Source organism: Aulonocara sp. 'chitande type north' Nkhata Bay, linkage group LG15 (assembly GCF_057382095.1).
Source record: "Aulonocara sp. 'chitande type north' Nkhata Bay isolate Kocher_YH1m ecotype deep benthic linkage group LG15, A_spYH_male_GT1.1, whole genome shotgun sequence".
Classification (NCBI taxonomy): Eukaryota; Metazoa; Chordata; class Actinopteri; order Cichliformes; family Cichlidae; genus Aulonocara; species Aulonocara sp. 'chitande type north' Nkhata Bay.
Genome location: NC_141358.1, coordinates 30459735 through 30479825, shown reverse-complemented (window position 1 = coordinate 30479825; position 20091 = coordinate 30459735). Strand labels below are relative to the sequence as shown.

The following is a 20091-nucleotide window of genomic DNA, read 5'->3' as shown; positions in this document are numbered from 1 at the left end:
CCCCTAGGGGGTGGGCCCCACACTTTGGGAAGGTCTGACCTAATGGGTCTTCCCCCACATTTTCTTAGGGTAACGGACACATTTGTGGATTTCTTATTAGTTTATGTGTTAGTTTGAGCTGGCATGAGCTACTATGCCATTACGTTCTGGTTGTGAAATATCTCGACTGCTGTTTAATGGTTTGTTTGTACTCCTGGTCTTTTTGGAACATTTTAGTAGAAGTGTCTCACAGATAACATGGCCTGCTGTGTTTTACAGAGCATCCAAGAAGTTTGCCCTCCAGGGAGTGAATTCTTGTATTTTATTATTTAATAGTAATGATCAGAGACGTATGTCTGTGTATTATACATTTTATGGCTGCAGCTTGCTAACCACACTTGTTAGCATTAGTTGATAACTTAGCATGGCTCCTTCTCAACCAAATATAGTGACCATCACAGTCCACAGTCCATTGCAGTCCAAAAACTCATACATACTCACACACTATGTGCATTTGTGCTTCTGTTTCTGTGTCTTTAATGTATACTTTATACTTTATTGATCCCCGTGGGGAAATTCCTCTCTGCATTTAACTCATTCACTCAGTGAAGCAGTGGGCAGCCATTGGTTGCCCGGGAAGCAGCGTGTAGGGACGGTACCTTGCTCAGGGGTACCTCAGGGTTTGTTCATGGATCAAGCTCTCATTGAATTATTGGAATATCTGAATAGAACAAAGTAATTGTAAATGTTATTGATAACACTTGTATTTCCACTATAACAGATCTCAGACCACTGGACTTTTCTAGCAAAAGCTCTGGATATGCCAAAAAAAACCCCCAAAAAACCCATAACCCATAATTAAAAACTCAAATCATTATTGGCTTATGAGTTGGAAAAATCAGCTTGAACTAACTTCTCTCACTGGTTATATCTTTGTTTGCTGTATAAGCTGCCTCTGTGCCCTTGTATTACACACCCACTCAGACACACACAGTACTGCTCTTTCCCTTCTCACCTCTCTGCTTCTCCTCCTATCTGCTTTGTCTCCGTCTCTATCTCTGTGATTGGCTAATGACACTATTCCAGATGGCTCGCCTACTGTGGTGTGTGTGCGTGTGCGTGCTGGCCAGGTTTGAAAAAGATCTTTCATCTTCTTCTTTCTCTGACAAAGGAATCAGTCCAGTCAGCACAGCTGTCCATCTGCTTCCTCTTTTCCACAGTCTCGATTAATCCTAATGTCGTGCTGCACGGCTCAGCATTGGCCCGTGCTCTCCCCCACCGCTCTATTTATTCTCGCTTTCTTAACCTATCACTCTTCTGCAATGGTTTCTTCTCGTACAGTCATATTCTCTTTCCTCTCACTCTGATCCTCGCATTCTCCTCCCACTCCCTCACTGGCTTGCTCTCTTGCCTCTTGCCTTCTGCTCCATCATTGTTTTCTCCCATCTTCTCCATTTCCCTTCTGTTTCTCTCTTTTTTCTCCTTCTCTGTTTCTGTCCCCCTCCCTTCTCCTCTCTACCCTCAGTCCTTAGTCTTTTCATTGCTGTGTAACAGAGAGTGACATGTTTGGCAGTTTTTCTGCTTTCTCCTCTCATAAGGAATTACTGTCCTGACCTACTTCCATGTGCAGCAGCTGCCTCATACACATGGCTGAGGCACCAGTTGTGTCACTAACTGTCACAGCAAAGGATGTTCAAAATACCTGACTGTCCTGTTGTCATCGCATGATATCAATTCTGTAAATACAGCACAGTATTATGGCAGTTGGCAAAAGAGTCCCAGCATTTAATCCAATCATTCCTGTTTGTGAGACAGAAGACACTGAGAAAACATATATCTACACAGAAACTGTTCTCCTACATGATTTTAGTTCTCTCTGAAAACATCCTCATCCTTACTGTAATGCTATATTTGGAAATACCAATGCTAATAATTCAAACTTTTCTGTGTGTAAACTCAGTTAAAATCAGTTCTTTTTATATAGCCCAAATTCACAACAGCAGTTGCCTTAACCCTTTGAGATCCACACCAAGAAAATAAACAATGGAAACATTTTTGCTTGCATTTCTTATTGATTTGTGTGAGTAATAACCACAATCAATAATTTTTTTTCAATAGACCCTGTAGTTTTTAAAATGTTAATCTCTACCAAATGGTTGAGATGTCACTTAATGGTAAAAGTATGAAATGTCATGCAAATACAAGTACATTAGATAATACAGTTGAAAAAATCAAATAAAGGGCCAAATTATAATTAAATTAATAACAAAAACTATCCAGGGCATTGGATACAGTTTATTTCTAGTAGCATGCCAGTGAACATTGCTGTTTTCATTCCATCAAAAGAAAGTATTCTATCAAACAACAAAATGCATATTTTTTAAATCTGCAAATGTGAAAAATGTGTAACAGCACAAAATACTCACATTCAGGCCACTTGTGATTGAATTCTACTGTGCAAAATCATGTTTGTTTTAAAAATAAAAACCTAAAACAGTGCAAATCAAGCACAGCTGCTTGTGGTTTTGATCGTTGGGGTGTTAGGGTGTAGCATTTATTCTGTAGTCTTGGAGAGTTGAATCATGGTTGTCCAACTCTAGGTGCTGGCTTGTTAACTTGGTTCAGACACAGCCAGGTGGAAACCTTTTGAGAGCCATCGGTTACTGGTCCAGTAGGGCACAGTCTCTCTTGTAGACCAGGTATTCAAGTCAAGGATGTAGCCGAACAGTGGAATATGCCATCTCCTTAACTTGTAACTTATAACTTGCCTTATACAGGTGTAATAGCATATCAGAAAGCGTCATTTCTCCCATATGCTAATTATATACAGGGATGAGTGATGGGCATGGAATGGTGATCTTTGCATTGGACTCTTTGCTCTACCGTTTGACTGATGAAAGAGGCATGAACCCACAGGCATTGTTTAGAAGGTTGACACATTTCTTGTCAAACCATTTTATTGCACTCAGACCTTCATCAGACCTGTAATAACAGGCTCCATGGCCCTTCTTCATCAGGTCTTTGTCTGCCATCAGGGGAGCTCCACGGTGCTGTTTGGTCATACAGTACCAATGGACCTGACACCCAAGGAGGTGTGCAAGTTCTGGACCAAGCTGAAACTTGTGAAGAGCTGAGGTTCTTTTATGGGTTTGCACACAGTTTTTTTTACAACTTTGGCCCCTAGAGGTAGCTTCTGTTCTTTTTCACTGAGGGGAGCATTGAAGAATGTAGATCCCCTTTGATACACAGCAAGTCGTGGATGATGCCAGATGAACTTGCTTGGCAGAACAATTTAAAGCCCCACTCATCTGGTTTGTTGGCAATATATTGGTGGAGAGTGCCAGCCTTGTTGGCTTCATACACTGTAAAAAAATATTCCGTAGAAAAACAGAAAATGTCCTGGTAATTTTCTGCCAGTACATTTTCTGTTTTTTTACGGAGGTTTGACGGACCTTTCTGTAAATGATAAAACGGAAAATTCTGTAGATTTACAGTATACTCTCTGTACTATTTACGGACATTTCCTTCAGCTATAAAACAGAAAATTCCATTTATTCACAGTATATTTTCTGTATCATTAACTGATATTTTCCGTTAATAGAAAAATTGAAATTTCTGTTTATATTACTATTTCCAAGCACTTCTTTTCACTGTAACTCATTAAATATAGTTCTTTATATCCTTAAACGTACATTTCTATGCAATTACAACCTAGTACACCATGTACTCAAAAATTCATAAATTAAAACTTAAATTAATTTGTGCTTCGTACACAACAACATTGGTACAATTAATGTTAAATATTCTTTTATTCTCCTTAACTCAAACACTATACTTAAATATAATGACAGCATCCATCTTGTCATAAAACTACTAAACAGCTGATACATGAACAAAATAACTCACAAGCTTTCAAATTTGAGCATTTTTATTTCCTTGAAATCAGGTTGCCCTCATGTAAATGTGTTTATTTACATTCATTCAAGTGGCTACCAAGTGTTTTCTTCAAACAGGACACCTGACAAACAAAAAATGTCATATTTAACGACATGTTCACATTTAATAATATCCAGAGTACCTTTTAGTTAGAATCACTGCCTTGTGGTAGTTTTGCCTCAGCCAAATGGTTAAGGTGTGGTTTACATCCATCTCTGTCCACTTATGATACAGTATACACATGTAGTCAGTTATAGCCAAACACCTTTGATTACTGAATTGCATTCACTTCATTAATGAAGTGAATGTAATTCACATTTGTGTGAACATTTGTCTGAGATTAACTCTTTGGGCTCTTTACCAGAGGTGGGACCAAGTCATTGTTTTGCAAGTCTCAAGTAAGTCTCAAGTCTTTATCCTCAAGTCTCAAGTCAAGTCTCAAGTAATGTCAGGCAAGTCAGAGTCGAGTCTCAAGTCACTGGTGTAAAAGTCCGAGTCAAGTCACAAGTCTGAAATTTTGAATTTCAAGTCCTTTCGAGTCATTAAAAAAAACGAAAAAAAGCATGTTGCAGTTATGCTAAATGTAAATATTAGACCATGTAATTTTTAAATCTGTGTTTTTCTCAACACATGACAAAATAGTGAACTTAGAAAATATACACAAATTGTGAAATTGCACCTCTTTAGAATGCAGCTCAATTAAACCTAGCTCCAAGAATAATTTTCACCGACAGTTCTGAGATAAGCTGCATGTTATTCTTGGATGCGGTTGTAGGACCGGCTTTAAAATCGCATGACAAAAATATCACACACATTAAAAAAAAACTGCATCACCAACGTAGCCTGGAAAACATTTGCTAGTTAGATGAAGTCAGCTATCTCATATTTATATGCATATTTATAAGCATACGGTTCTTGGAGTGAGTGCATACACTCATGAAGTTTAGTAACTTCCGGTCACTGCAACAAGCCCAGGTACAGTTTACCGCCGGATGGGTACAGGACCTTGAAACGCACCGTGTAGAACGAAAGACCATCGTACGTATCATATAAGTTTACCAGTCTCACAAATCGTCTTCATAAATACACATTCGTTAACCGTTTATTAATAGGACCTTTGAGCTCAACGGTAATTAATTAGTAGTGGAAATAATTTCTGGTACGCATCACAGAAATGTAGCAGTGACAATAATACTGTATGCTGTAATCGTACTGGGCAATTAGTGATACAAAAAACCTGTTTTATCCTGTGAATAAAAGTATATGTTTTTGTCAATGTACCATAATAACAGAAGCGAAACGCAATATTGTGTCAGGACAATTCACTATTTATGCACAATAAACAAAGGAGCATAGCACGACAATTTCTGTTCAGCGCCAGACTTGCTTGTAACCTATATCCTATATCACCTCCTTGAATCGCTACCTTATCGTGGTGGAGGGGTTTGTGTGTCCCAGGGATCCCAGGGGCTATGTTGTCTGGGGGCTTTTGCCCCCTGGTAGGGTCTCCCATGGCAAACTGGTCCTGGGTGAGGGACCAGACAAAGAGCGATTCAGAAGACCCCCATGAAAAGAATATCGAGGGAACAGTTTACCCTGCCCGGGATAGGGTTACCGGGGCCCCGCCCTGGAGCCAGGCCCGGGGAGGGTGCCCGAGGGCGAGCGTCTGGTGGCCGGGCCTTAGTCCATGGGGCCCGGCCGGGCACAGCCCGAAGAGGAGACATGGGCCCATCCTCCCGCAGGCCCACCACCCGCAGGAGGCGCCATAGGGGTCGGGTGCATTGTGAGCCGGGTGGCGGCCAGGAGCGGAGGCCCTGGCGGACCGACCCCCGGCTGCCAAGACTGGCAATAGGGACATGGAATGTCACCTCTCTGGTGGGGAAGGAGCCTGAGTTGGTGCGTGAGGTTGAGAGGTACCGGCTAGATATAGTTGGGCTCACCTCTACGCATTGTCTGGGCTCTGGAACCAGTCTCCTGGAGAGGGGCTGGACTCTGTCTCAGTCTGGAGTTGCCCCTGGTGAGAGGCGGCGGGCTGGGGTGGGTATTCTTATATCCCCTCGGCTTGCTGCCGGTACGTTGGGGTTTTTCCCGGTGGACGAGAGGGTTTGTTCCCTGCGCCTTAGGGTCGGGGAACGGGTCCTGACTGTCATCTGCGCTTATGCGCCGAGTGGCAGTTCGGAGTACCCAGCCTTCTTAGAGTCCCTGGGGGGGGTGCTGGAAGGTGCTCCACCTGGAGACTCTGTTGTCCTGCTGGGAGACTTCAATGCTCACGTGGGTAACGACAGCGAGACCTGGAGGGGCGTGATTGGGAGGAACGGCCTCCCTGATCTGAACCCGAGCGGTGCTTTGTTATTGGACTTCTGTGCTAATCACAGTTTGGCCATAACGAACACCCTGTTCGAACATAAGAGTGTCCATAAGTGCACGTGGCACCAGGATGCTCTAGGCCGTAGGTCGATGATCGATTTTGTAATCGTATCACCAGACCTGCGACCATATGTTCTGGACACTCGGGTAAAGAGAGGGGCTGAGCTGTCAACTGATCACCACCTGGTGGTGAGTTGGATCAGGTGGCGGGGGAGGACGCTGGACAGACCTGGTGCACCTAAACGCGTAGTGAGGGTGTGCTGGGAACGTCTAGCAGAGGCCCCAGTCCGCGAGATCTTCAACGCACACCTCCGGCAGAGCTTCAACAGCATCCCGAGGGAGACTGGGGACATTGAGTCCGAATGGACCATGTTCAGCGTCTCCATTGCCGAAGCTGCTGCATTGAGCTGCGGCCGCAAGGTGGTTGGTGCCTGCCGTGGTGGTAATCCCCGAACCAAATGGTGGACACCAGAGGTGAAGGGAGCCACCAGGCTGAAGAAGGAGGCCTATCGGGCTTGGTTAGCCTGTGGGACTCCGGAGGCAGCCGACAGGTATCGACAGGCCAAGCGGAATGCGGCTCGGGCAGTGGCTGAAGCAAAAACTCGGGTGTGGGAGGAGTTCGGAGAGGCCATGGAAAAAGACTTTCGGACTGCCTCGAAGAGATTCTGGCAAACCGTCAGGCGTCTCAGGAGGGGAAAGCGGTGCTCTACCTGCACTGTGTATAGTGCTGGCGGAGCGCTGTTGACGTCGACTGAGAAAATTGTCGGGCGGTGGAAGGAATACTTCGAGGACCTCCTTAATCCCACTGACACGTCTTCCGGGGAGGAAGCAGAGTCTGGGGATGAGGGGTGTGACCCACCGATTTCCGGGGGCGAGGTCACTGAGGCAGTTAAACAACTCCTTGGTGGCAGAGCCCCTGGTGTCGATGAGGTCCGCCCCGAGTTCCTGAAGGCTCTGGACGTTGTAGGGCTGTCTTGGTTGACACGTCTCTGCAATGTTGCGTGGAGATCAGGGGCAGTACCTGTGGACTGGCAGACCGGGGTGGTGGTCCCCATCTTCAAGAAGGGGGACCGGAGGGTGTGTTCCAACTACAGGGGGATCACACTCCTCAGCCTCCCCGGGAAAGTCTATGCCAGGGTGCTGGAGAGGAGGGTTCGTCCGCTAGTCGAACCTCGGATACAGGAGGAACAATGCGGTTTTCGTCCTGGTCGCGGAACACTGGACCAGCTCTTTGTCCTCTCGAGGATACTTGAGGGTGCATGGGAGTTTGCCCAACCAGTCTACATGTGTTTTGTGGACCTGGAGAAGGCATTCGACCGTGTCCCTCGGGGCGTCCTGTGGGAGGTGTTGCGCGAGTATGGGGTGTCTGGCCCATTGCTACGGGCCATTCAATCCCTATACAACCGTTGCAAGAGCTTGGTTCGCATTGCCGGCAATAAGTCGGACTTGTTCCCGGTGGGTGATGGGCTCCGCCAGGGCTGCCCTTTGTCTCCGGTTCTGTTCATAATTTTTATGGACAGGATTTCTAGGCGCAGCCAAGTGGCGGAGGGCTTTCGCTTTGGTGGCCTCAGAATCTCATCTCTGATTTTTGCGGATGATGTGGTTCTGTTGGCTTCATCGGGTGAGGGCCTCCAGCTCGCACTGGAGCGGTTCGCAGCCGAGTGTAACGCAGCGGGAATGAGGATCAGCACCTCCAAATCTGAGGCCATGGTTCTCAGCCGGAAAAGGGTGGAGTGCCCACTCCGGGTCGGGGATGAGTTCCTGCCCCAAGTGGAGGAGTTCAAGTATCTCGGGGTCTTGTTCGCGAGTGATGGGAGAAGGGAGCTGGAGATCGACAGACGGATTGGGGCTGCGGCTGCAGTAATGCGGACGCTGCACCGGTCCGTCGTGGTGAAGAGGGAGCTGAGTGTAAAAGCGAAGCTCTCAATTTACCGGTCGATCTACGTCCCTACCCTCACCTATGGCCACGAGCTGTGGGTAGTGACCGAAAGAACGAGATCGCGGATACAAGCGGCGGAAATGAGCTTCCTCCGAAGGGTGGCTGGCCTCTCCCTTAGAGATAGGGTGAGAAGTTCGGCCATCCGGGAGGGGCTTAGAGTAGAGCAGCTGCTGCTCCACATCGAAAGGAGCCAGCTGAGGTGGTTCGGGCATCTGGCAAGGATGCCCCCTGGGCGCCTCCTGGGCGAGGTGTTCCAGGCATGTCCCACCGGGAGGAGGCCCCGGGGCAGACCCAGGACACGCTGGAGAGATTATATCTCTCGGCTGGCCTGGGAACGCCTTGGTATTCCCCCGGACAAGCTGGAGGAGGTGGCTGGGGAGAGGGAGGTCTGGACCTCTTTGCTTAGGCTGCTACCCCCGCGACCCGACCTCGGATAAGCGGATGAAGATGGATGGATGGATGGATGGATGTTATGAAAATGACGTATTAACTACAACAGCAGACTGACCTTTGTGGAAATGCTTGGAGCAGACTAACCTGTGAGCTGGAGTGTTCTGGGACGTTATATTTGATCTTTGAATGGCTGCTATCCAGGCCATCCGTCGCCTGTTTGTCACTTCGGAAACATGGCTCGAACAATTTCTCTTAAACGTCGTAATCCGATAACAACCGATCTCTTTACCCGTCGGCTTCCCGTGGCTGTCATGCGACCGGCTATTGCAGTTAATAATACAACAGCTTCTTGACATTTTTGTGTTTCTTTTTATCTCTGTGTAACTGATTTTAATTGAAAGCCTGCGTGCGCTAGTACTTCTTGCCACGAGTTCCCAGAATCCTTTGCGGTTCTACCCGTGAATGACGTCACATTTTCAATCTCTATATAATATGCGTGTTAAATTTTATATTTGGGGTGAAATATCAAGTCTTTTCAAGTAAACCGGTTCAAGTCCAATTCAAGTCCCAAGTCATTGGTGTAAAAGTCCAAGTCAAGTCACAAGTCTTAGAACATTTTTTCAAGTCAAGTCTAAAGTCATAAAATTAATGACTCGAGTCTGACTCGAGTCCAAGTCATGTGACTCGAGTCCACACCTCTGCTCTTTACCTTACAATATAACATACTTGAGTCAAAATTTGTTGACTGTTTAAGTGGTGCCACATGAATACAACTGAACAGATCTAAAGAAGATGTTCCTGAACTTTGGGTTTATTCGAACAGGACTGATGGATAACCACAGGACTTTTCCCCATATGATAACTACAACACATAATAAATTAAGACAGATTACTGTCCCAAACTTAAAGATAAAAGTGTATTTACGGGACTTGTTTTGTCAGTGAGGAGCAAAGTATAATTAGAAGTGCTTGTTCTGATGAAAAGTTAAACTGTAAACAGCAGCATAGTGAATAAGGATCTGTGTCCACGAATCCTCAGCAGTGACAACACTTAAACATCATAGTTCAAAATCCTTAATGCACACCTTTTTCTCCACGGTGTTCAAATTCTCTAAGCTGGTTAAGTAGAGGAAAAAGTCTGACATATTTCATGACCATTAAATGTTAGACAAGGCTCTGAAAACGAGGTTACAGTTACAAACAAAAACCTCTGCTTGTGCGCACAGACCCTAAATCACAACAAATAAGACAATAGTAAGACAAATTACTACAAAGTCTTGTTACCGCTCTTCATATAACAGTGTGACAAAGTCCTGAATGCAGCCTGCATGTTAGTACATCAAGGTCCATCTGAGCTTTAAGTAAAATACACTCAGCTTTTCCTTGGATTTTAAGAGTTGCTCAGTTCATACAGGAACTGCAGCAGTCGGAGTTAACGTGTCGCTGTGTTGCTCCTCCGTGTCAGCCATTGAGACTAGTCGCAATTTATTCTGAGGAAAAAAAGAGAAACAACAAGACATTTTTAAAAAGTTTGTATTTTTATAATTTTTTTTTACCTAGAGCATAAACAACATAAACAAAAAAAGGATTAGGGCTGTGCGATATGACGATATATATCAGATTACGATATAAAAATGTCTATCGTTTCATATTATACACTATTCTTTGTTTTGTGGTGTTGCAAAATAAACTGTTTACGGCAATATTTTTTTCATGGTTTTGATGGTCACTGTAGTTGCTATATTATTTCTTAAAGTTCTCTCCTTCTCTTATACTTAAAACAACCACACTATGGACGGACAAGTGACTGTTTTTACGCGTACTCTCGTTACCAACAATGAGGATAAAACCATCGTGTGGCTCCGCCGTCCGCTTGTTTATTTTCCACATAAACCTTTCACAATAAAGCTCAAGTTTCTGTTGAGACTTTTCAAACTAAACTGAAATGATATACATTATTCTCAAACATAAAATTTCAGAATATGCATCAAACAAATGACCTCAAATAAAAACATCAAGTAACTATAAATGGCGCTTACAGTCACCACGCAGATGAAGGCACAGAGAATACCAGCATGGCCAGCAAGGATGAGGCAGAACCAGAAGGACCAGTCAAAAGAAATCGAGGACCTTATTGTTAAATGAGGGGCTACCTCTGTAGCATGGACATGATTTGGTTATGAAAAGTCTGACACGCCCCAGAAAACTGTACTATGCAAATTATGCCACAAACTGGTCCCCACCACCACTCGAACACGACAAACCTCTTTAACCACCTACACAAGAATCACATGAAAGAGTTTCGAGAGAGTTTACGAATGAAAAGCAAAAAAGAGTCGTCAGGTGCTCAAAATAATCCTTAGACTCAAACGTTAGAACAGGCTTTTCCTTGCAGCACGCCGTCTAATAAATACTCAGAAAGAAAATGGCGGCCATTTAAACTCATGTCTAAAAATGTATAGTTTCATGCATCGGTCAAAACACTCGACTCCTGGTACACGACGCCCAACTGAAAACATTTCACATAAGTCGAGTTGCCCGAGAATCACAGAATTTACAGAAAATGCACTATTTTGTGATATATATCGTTATCAGGAGAGATACGTCTTATATTGGGATATGAGACTTTGGTCATATCACGCAGCCCTACAAAGGATTATAATTCACGTAGAGTTGCATACACATAACACCATTCTGTTGCAACAAAAGCAGTTTATAATTAAAGTAACATACATACCTTGAAAAACTAAATCAACCACAACATTAAACTCACCTTGTGTTTGTAGAGAAGGTGATCAGGGTTTTTCTTCATTTCCTGAGACCAGCTGCTCTGGATCATCACCAGCTTGTATCTTCATCTTTTTTTTCACTCGGGGAAGTCTTTCCTTTTCTTGGCCATTGCTCTGCACTGGAAAACCAAAGTGTGTGATCAAAGGTGAAATAAGGGATATTTTTCCACTGCAGGACTTAAAGTGCTTCAAGTAGTGATAGCTGTTGATCCATTTCTCAAATAATCTGTAAGGATCTGGATTTTTAAGAAAGATACAAATATCTCTGCTTATATTTGGCTAAAAGCTTGATATAGACAAGGCATATAGAGCCCCTGCACACCAGCACTGCGCTTACATTATAGTTCAATCAAGAAATAGTTATTATTGATTTATTATTGAATTTTTTTAGTAATAATTTTTAGTATTTAATCACATTAGCACAGTGGGGTGACAAAAATATTCCACATACAAGAAATGCTGCTCAGCATTTCATAAATTACATTTTCAACAAATGTTGGAGTAAAAACACAGTTACAGGGAAAATGTGTCTGTCTGTAAATATTAACTAAACATTTCTATGTGCTACAAAATAGACATACTGTAATTGTAAATGTGCTGAGGTGAAACTATACTTTCAATAATTTTACCACTACAGTCTGTTAACCACCGAAATAATCTATGCTGGTCAGCTAGCTAAAAGTCTTTACTTTAGCAGCCCAAATCAGAGGCTAACATTAGCATTTGCTAGCGTCAGCCAGGAAGGTCTGAGGCTTAAACTAGGGTTAGTGTAACTTTGCCTGAAACCCTTTAAAGTGTACAGTAGAGCCAACTGTAAAACACAGGTATTGATACAGTACTTATTAGAGTCCTAGAATAATTTCTAGAACCATGAAGTTCTCACTTTCCCAGTTATCCACATCGCTGACTTTTGCTAATTAGCTAGTTAGCAGTCACAGCTGTGTAATACCCAGAGAGACACAGACAGCTAACTATAATATTTATGAAAACTGGTTCAGCCACTGAAGGGCAAAACTGGTGGTATCACAGTAAAAATTATTTTAACATTAATTAAAATAAAGCTTAAGTCATGTTAAACCTAAATAACAATTATTTTAAAAAATGAGTCAGCAAAATATTCCTGACTTGTCTGGAGACAGCCGAAACCAGTTAACAAATAAATTAACAATTCTTTCTAAATAAAAACACGGAGTCTTTTGAAAAACATTATTTTAATAAAACGAAACATGAGTTTTAATACTTACCACAGAAATTTGAAGGCAGTTTCTCCAACTTCAGAATCCAAAATCCAGATGAAGCCTGAAAGAAGCCTAATGGCTGCTCTTGCGCTTACTTTTCCCTCCTTTTCAGGTTCTTTTTCCCACAATGCATTGCAGTAGTTGAGAAATACAGAAAAATACCTGTAAATGACTAATACGGAAAATTCCTTCACGTTTATACAGTAGATTGTACTGTATTTTTACGGATTTTTTTTACAGTGTATGAAACCATGACCTCAAACACACTGTGGTTGAAGATGGATGGTATCATGAGTATCATGCCACAGGACCATGTGATTTTTAGCCATATAATTGTTTCGCGTCCATATAGTACATATAGTAATTATAATTTTGACAATTTAGTAATATTAATTTAAAACTACTGTAATTTGGTTAAAAGGTAATCAGTTGTGATATTTGTGATTTCCACGTGTTATTCTTGATTTTTACAATATTTACTAACATTAACTCAGAAAGTTACAAAAATGAGTTACTGAGGAAATTATTTCAGCATATTCTTGCTGTGCTAACACTTGATGTGATTTATGAATAGCAATGGATAAACAAAATGGGTCTAGTGGCCTGATTTTATGGCAAATAATCAATTTTAGTAACATTTAGGTTATGTTAGCAGTAGCACCATAAAGGAACAAATCAACCGTTTGGTTGAGCACTTTTAAAAAAAAAAATCTTAAACATTTAATTTCACTTTTTTAATGCTGTCAAGTGACATACATCTGTTTAGTAAGTCCTCTAACACTATCATATATAAAAAAAAATTATATCTTCCTATCTTAGTTTCATCAAAAAAACTCAAAATATGTTGGATGGTTTTTTGTTTCTGACTTCCTGGTTGGAGAGGTATAAGAAGAGCCAACAGTTTCCATTCACAGTGCCTTCTGGTGGATTCTTTTTTGGCATTACAGATGTAAACCAATTGGTAGAAAAGACTCAACAAGGTATGGCAATTTCAGTGAAAGCCTCAGTTAGATATAGGGACTGAAAATGTGCTCTACCAATTGGTTGAGCAGAACTCTAAAGCTGCTTAATATTGTAAGGTAAAGAAAGAAACCGCAGCAATCACGCACACAAGCACTTGGCGACAGTGGGAAGGAAAACTCCCTTTTAATGGGAAGAAACCTTTGGCAGAACGAGGCTCAGGGAGGGACAGTGATCTGCTCTCACTGGTTGGGAGTCAGGGGAGAGACAAGCATTCGGAAAGGGAAAGGATGAATGAAGAAGAAATGGTCAGGGCATCATGCATAGGAAACTCCCAGCAGCAGTTCAGGGTCTCCTGACCCAGCCCCAACTGTAAGCTTTATCAAAAAGGAACGTTTGAAGTTTAATCTTGAAAGTAGGGAGGGTGTTTGTCCACTTATTCCACTTTGGGAGCTTGTTTCATAGTAGGTGTCTGAAGAGTCTGCCTCCCAGTCTACTCTGGTCTTCGGCCTGCTCCACAACTGTTCAACCTACCCAACGTATTTTCCCAGGTGGCTGTAGCTCAGGAGGTAATCCAGTTTTGAGATCCTTCTCAGACGCCTTAACTCCCAGTCACATCCTGGGCCATTTGACCTCCATAAATCACATGATAGGGTGGGGCTAGGTTTCACAGTGGGTTCACCTGAAACCTTGGCTGATTGTGACCCACACCTGCTTTTACACCTTGGTTCGTGTGATTAGGTGGAGGATCAACAGGGGGTTCATGACTCTCTTGGGGACACTCCCATAGGGCTTAAAATCTGGAACTCTCCACCAGTTGCTTTTAGAACTGAAGAAGCTTCTCAGATGAGAGGTGAAATGCTTCAAGGAAACTTAAAGAAGTCCAGACACTTTCCTTTCCAAGCTCAGACCTCAGGATATAGAGCAACTATTAATTGGAAGGTTAGTGGTTTGATCCCTGTCTGTGTCAGACTTCATGCCAAATATCCCAGTAACATAGCAGGCCCTAAAGACACCCATCAGAATTTGAATGCTACATACAAAATACCTAAAAGAACATGCTTGGGTGAATGAAGCATGTTGTAGGTAGAGTAGAAAGCCACTATATAATAACCAGTCCATTTACACTTCAGAAGCACATGCAGAGCTGAGTTAGATTACCCCCAATTATTCACAGATTTAAACTAATACATTGTGTATGAGTGAATGTGCAGGCACACATGTATTCAGGGAATGTATCCTTAAAACGTTTCTCTTTATAACTCTTCTGTCACAGGCAGCACGTTTAGAATTAGTTTTGTATTATCCATATTTTTATTATTTGTTGTTTAGGCAAACTGTGACAGTTGCAAACATCAACACTTTGTAGTGTACCAACACTGTGGGTGTCTTTCTGTTCTTGTAGATTTAGCTCAGAGCATAGGGCACTGTCAGAAATCTGTTTTTGACCGTACTGGGTCTCCTGTTTTGCAGTAATAAGAAGACCAATTTGTAAGAAAAGTGAAAAAATGCAAGTAAATAATATATTTTGGCATTATTATTTATCTAGTCAGAACAGATCTTAGGCTACGTTCACACTGCAGGCGAAAGCGCATCAAATCCGATTTTTTTGATCCTATGCGACCCATATCCGATCATGCTATGACAGTGTGAACGGCGCAAATCCGATATTTTCAAATCCGATCTGGGTCACTTTCGTATGTGGTACTGAATCCGATACATATCCGATGTTTTAGAAAGCGACTGCTGTTTGAACGGTCAAGTCGCATTAAATCCGCCTTTTACGTCACCGACACAAGACTGAAGCCAATTATCAGCGCCAGAGAAGCGCCCGAGAAGACATCGCGAACGCTTCCTGGCCATCCAGTGTAGATGTCAGTGAAACTGTTGGGAAGACAACATAAACATTTTATTTGTACTGTATAATCTGCAGATTCTGACAGAAATCTACAGCTATCCTTTGAAGCACCGCTCCTCTCTTAAACGGCGATAAGGATCATTATTAGGTTATCTACATTATTATGTAAATAACAAAATAACTTAAAGCAAAAATTGGGAAACGTGAAGTCCGAAGTCTTTATATTAAGGGCCATCAGTCAAACAATATTGTTGCTCTGGGTCTAAACAGAGCGCGTTGTGTGTGACATCTTCTTTTGCGCATGCGGGCCGCTTTGAGCGTTCACACTAGAGAGCGTTTGCTGTCGCATTTTATTTGTAGTGTGAACGAGCAGACAAAAAAATCGGATTTGATCAAAAAATCGGAATTGAGCATTAAGACCTGCAGTGTGAACGTAGCCTTAGTTTATAAAAGCACAGTATATAACATATGGCAATACTTTATAATTTAGTTCCTTTTTTTCCATTTTGACAGACAACACATTTTCATATAAACTCCATCTATTCAGTAACTCACAGAAACAAAGATAAATCCATACATAAACTGTAAGTGATAGCATGGATGCCCTTGTTATGATCAACCTGCTTTTAAAGCTCATTATCAAATATCTGCATATGATTTGTGACCCCTGCCAGCATGAGATCTTTAACTGTGATGAAAACCACGAAGAACCCTTGTGGCTATGGTTATTAAAGTATTTCAATTACCTTTCTTATATAGTCCTTCATTACTGTGTGATCTCGTAACTCAATTACATAGAGATGAATACAAGTTTTTAATTAGTTTTTTTTGCTGCTGCCTTGAAGATAAAGCATGCAGCTGAAAATGTTCTTATGACCGATGTGTTCCCACAAGTGCTTTAAGTGATATTTCTTTTACATTAATAAAGATTCTTCAACAGTCATGTGATATCATGTGAATGAATCTGATGATCTAAATGAGTCTATTAATAAATTCTGTCATGTATTTTACTAAAAAAGGATGTCAGTTTTTTATAAGAATACGCTTAAAATTATCCTGACTTTGAATGTCAAAAGTTGGTTCTCACAAGGACACAAATAAAGCAAGAACACACACATGCGCGCGCGCGCACACACACACACACACACACACACACACACACACACACACACACACACACTATGTAGACCAGACAGTGAAACATGGATAGGTGCCATAATGTCTAGATGCCACTTTTCTCTGTGCTCTGTGACTCTGCAGAGCTTGCAGCTCCAGGAGTTTCGCACCCTTTTTTCACCGTCTGCTACGGCTGAGGCTGTGTTCCCACACCATCACACTGGCAAGTCTTTCATATGCTGCATAGTTTCATCTGCCTGCTTCAGAGCTCAGAGAGAGTCTTGAAATCAGTAGTATATAAATTGTGAACCTACAAATCAGATTTTAAAGCCCACTGGAAGAAAGGCCACAGACTGCTGGACTAATTCTCTTTGACTGGCACCTTGTTCTTATATAACAGTGTACAGCAGAGGCTTTTATAGTGAAGTTTGTACTGTTTAAGAGCTGAAAACAAAGCAGTTAGACTTGAGGAGGATTGGGCATTGCCTAGAAATTGAGATGACAGAGTGTTCAGGTAAGTGGCACCCAGCAGGATAAAACCAGTTTGACTACTTTTCAAATGGCTTTATCTGTCTTACAGTCCCCCCCCCCCCCCCCCCCCCAAGTTTAGATCAGCTTTCAAGTCTAATTAGAGAAAAGATTCACCTTAGTCAGTTAAGTTATTTGAAATGATAATCAGATGTCTTTTTTCTTTTTACAGCTGAAAAGCAGCTCTTTGTGTGGAAGTGTCACTGTGGGCACTTGGTTTTTGCTGCTCTGCCTTCTTTTGAAGTTTGAAGGGATTGTCTTTGCACACAGTAGGATTATAAATGGGATTAGCTGCATTTTTGATTGTCTGCATACCTTTTTATTTTTCACAATAATTCTTTTTGGAATAGATTTACAGGTTTCTATTTGAAATGACACTCTGGCACATCCCTGTTATTCATGCACACCTTCTTTTAATCACCTGTATTGAAATGCTTCTCTCTGAAGTTTGTTTTCTACTCAGTGGTTTTCTTTTGATGAAAATAATGAATCCTGCCTCAGTGTTATGTTCACAGTTTTAATATAAAATGATAAAATATAAAATTTGTAAGTATATACTTTTCAAAAAACAATTACTAAATACGATTAAGAACAGAGTGTTTCTACTTATGAGGGCAAATGAGGCAAAGCATCAGACTTTAGTTGTCAACACGTTTTAAGAGGTTATCTGGTTTTGAGATAAACGGTGTTATTTCTTATGGATTTTTATGTGCTGAATCCAAATATGAGAAATAAAAAGCTGACTGACTACTGTTTCCACAATAACAATATATATTAGGGGTGCAACGATATATAAAATTCACGGTTCGGTTCGATACTTTGGTGTCACGGTTCGATATTTCTTCGATTAAAAAAAAAGTTCATGCCTTTTTAATTTGTCATTTATTAAAATTATAAATATATATTTTAACTCAAAAGTACAGTTTTTAAATTTAATGTTGCTGAAACAACAAAGTAATAAAAAAATAAATCTATCTGATCGACAAATATCTCATCTTTAGAAAAGAGAGTTTATTACAGAGAAATGTCTCTTTCCAAAATAAAAGCTATACTATCCGCTTCTTCTGGGCTATATTCTCAGCAGCATATTAAACATATCAGGTCCCCATAAGGAGAATCATGTGCTAATGGCTGTCTAAATGACTTGGGTATATATATATATATATATACACACACATATATATATATATACACACACATACATATATATATATATATATATATATATATATATATATATATATATATATACACACACATACATATATATATATATATATATATATATATATATATATATATATATATATATATATATATATATATATATATATATATATACACATATATATATATATACATATATATATATACACATATATATTAGGGGTGCAACGATACACAAAATTCACGGTTCGGTTCGGTTCTTTGGTGTCACGGTTCGATATTTTTTCGATACAAAAAAAATGTTCATGCATTTTTTATTTGTCATTTATTAAAATTATAAATATATATTTTAACTCAAAAGTACAGTTTTTAAATTTAACCCTCACCCTTGTGCGTGTTTTTTATTTTGACAGCGAATGCGCACCTGCGGACCACTTATGTGCAGCCCTGGTTATTTAGCTCATCATATTGCAGCCACAGAAATTCTTTTGTCCATGAAACCATAAAGCTGCACTTTCTTTTTGCCTTATAGTCTGATTTGTCATAACTTCTCCGTTTTGTGGTAAGCTTTTCTTTGGCTGTCACTTCTTCACCCTGACCTGTCTTATTTGGCTCAGCAGAACTGAAATGCTTTTACACACGCACTCACATAAGCTCAGCGATTCTCTGCGCGATCAACCTCTCACATGTTTAAGCTTGCTGCGGGAGATTTCACTTGTCATGTTTGCATAGTAAGCTAACGATTAATAAGACGATGTCAGAGGAATTGGTGCACAAATTATCATCACTCACAGATCAGTGCTGTCACTCTCTATACACAGTTCGCACGATTGCAAAGTGAAAGCAAAAAAACAAGCGCAAATTCAAACGCGATTTCAATATGTCACATATTGACAGTGGCTCACCGATGCCAATGACATAATTACCCAGCTACATTTCTGAAAGAATGCAAAAGCATTGACATATATTTTTCCTACAATAGCCCGACGGGCAGGGAAGAGATAGATTTTGGTAGCCCGACTGAAAAAATCGCTAGCTCCAGGACGTCGGGCTAGCGATATTGCGAGCCCTGTATCTGATTGAGGAATCACTCATCTTTGGAAAAGAGAGTTTATTACAGAGAAATGTCTCTTTCCAAAATAAAAGCTATACTATCCGCTTCTTCTGGGCCATATTCTCAGCAGCATAAGGAGAATCATGTGCTAACAGCTGTCTAAATGACTCGGCTAAAGTTAGTAGCATGCTTGTTGTTTTTGTCTTTGCACTAGGATGATGTCGGCGTAAATGTGCAGTCATATTCGTTGTGTTCCCACTAGTGCTTTCAGGTTAATCTCGTTGAAATGACCTTAACGCCACAACACGGCAAATCTCCGTTAACGAGCTACCGCCGATAGCTCCGTGCATGGGGCTAGACGGCCAACACGTTAACGAGCTAACTGCGCTAACACACTAGTTCACACCAATGTAATTGAGCATTGCATGGCACATCCAACATACTGTTTTACTTTAGTCCATGACTCGCTTACCTTCAGGGTCATACGTCACATGAAAACCAAAATAATTCCAAACGCCAGATCTGAATGAGGTTCAATTTGCCTGTTACAAGGAGAGCTTAACTTCTGTCTCGCTAACTTGCCCTGCGCTCTTCCTTCTGACTATGCTGTCTGTGTTGAGGCTCAGTGAATCTGCATTCGACTACTCCGCCTAGGCTGCACTGTCGAGCCTAGGCGGAGTAGTCGAATGCAGATTCACTGAGCGCTCAACACAGACAGCATCGTCAGAAGGAAAATTGATAAAATAAATTACAAATGTTGTATTGTT

General features: G+C 41.4%; 1 long non-coding RNA gene across 1 annotated transcript; it reads right to left on the bottom strand.

Annotated features, from left to right (window-relative positions):
- Window positions 1-9310: 9310 nt before the first annotated feature.
- Window positions 9311-12867, bottom strand: LOC147313360 (uncharacterized). Its single transcript, XR_015124924.1, has 3 exons — window positions 12648-12867; window positions 11388-11522; window positions 9311-10104 (listed from the first exon to the last, which is right to left on the bottom strand). It is a non-coding gene; the product is annotated as an uncharacterized LOC147313360 (long non-coding RNA).
- Window positions 12868-20091: the final 7224 nt, after the last annotated feature.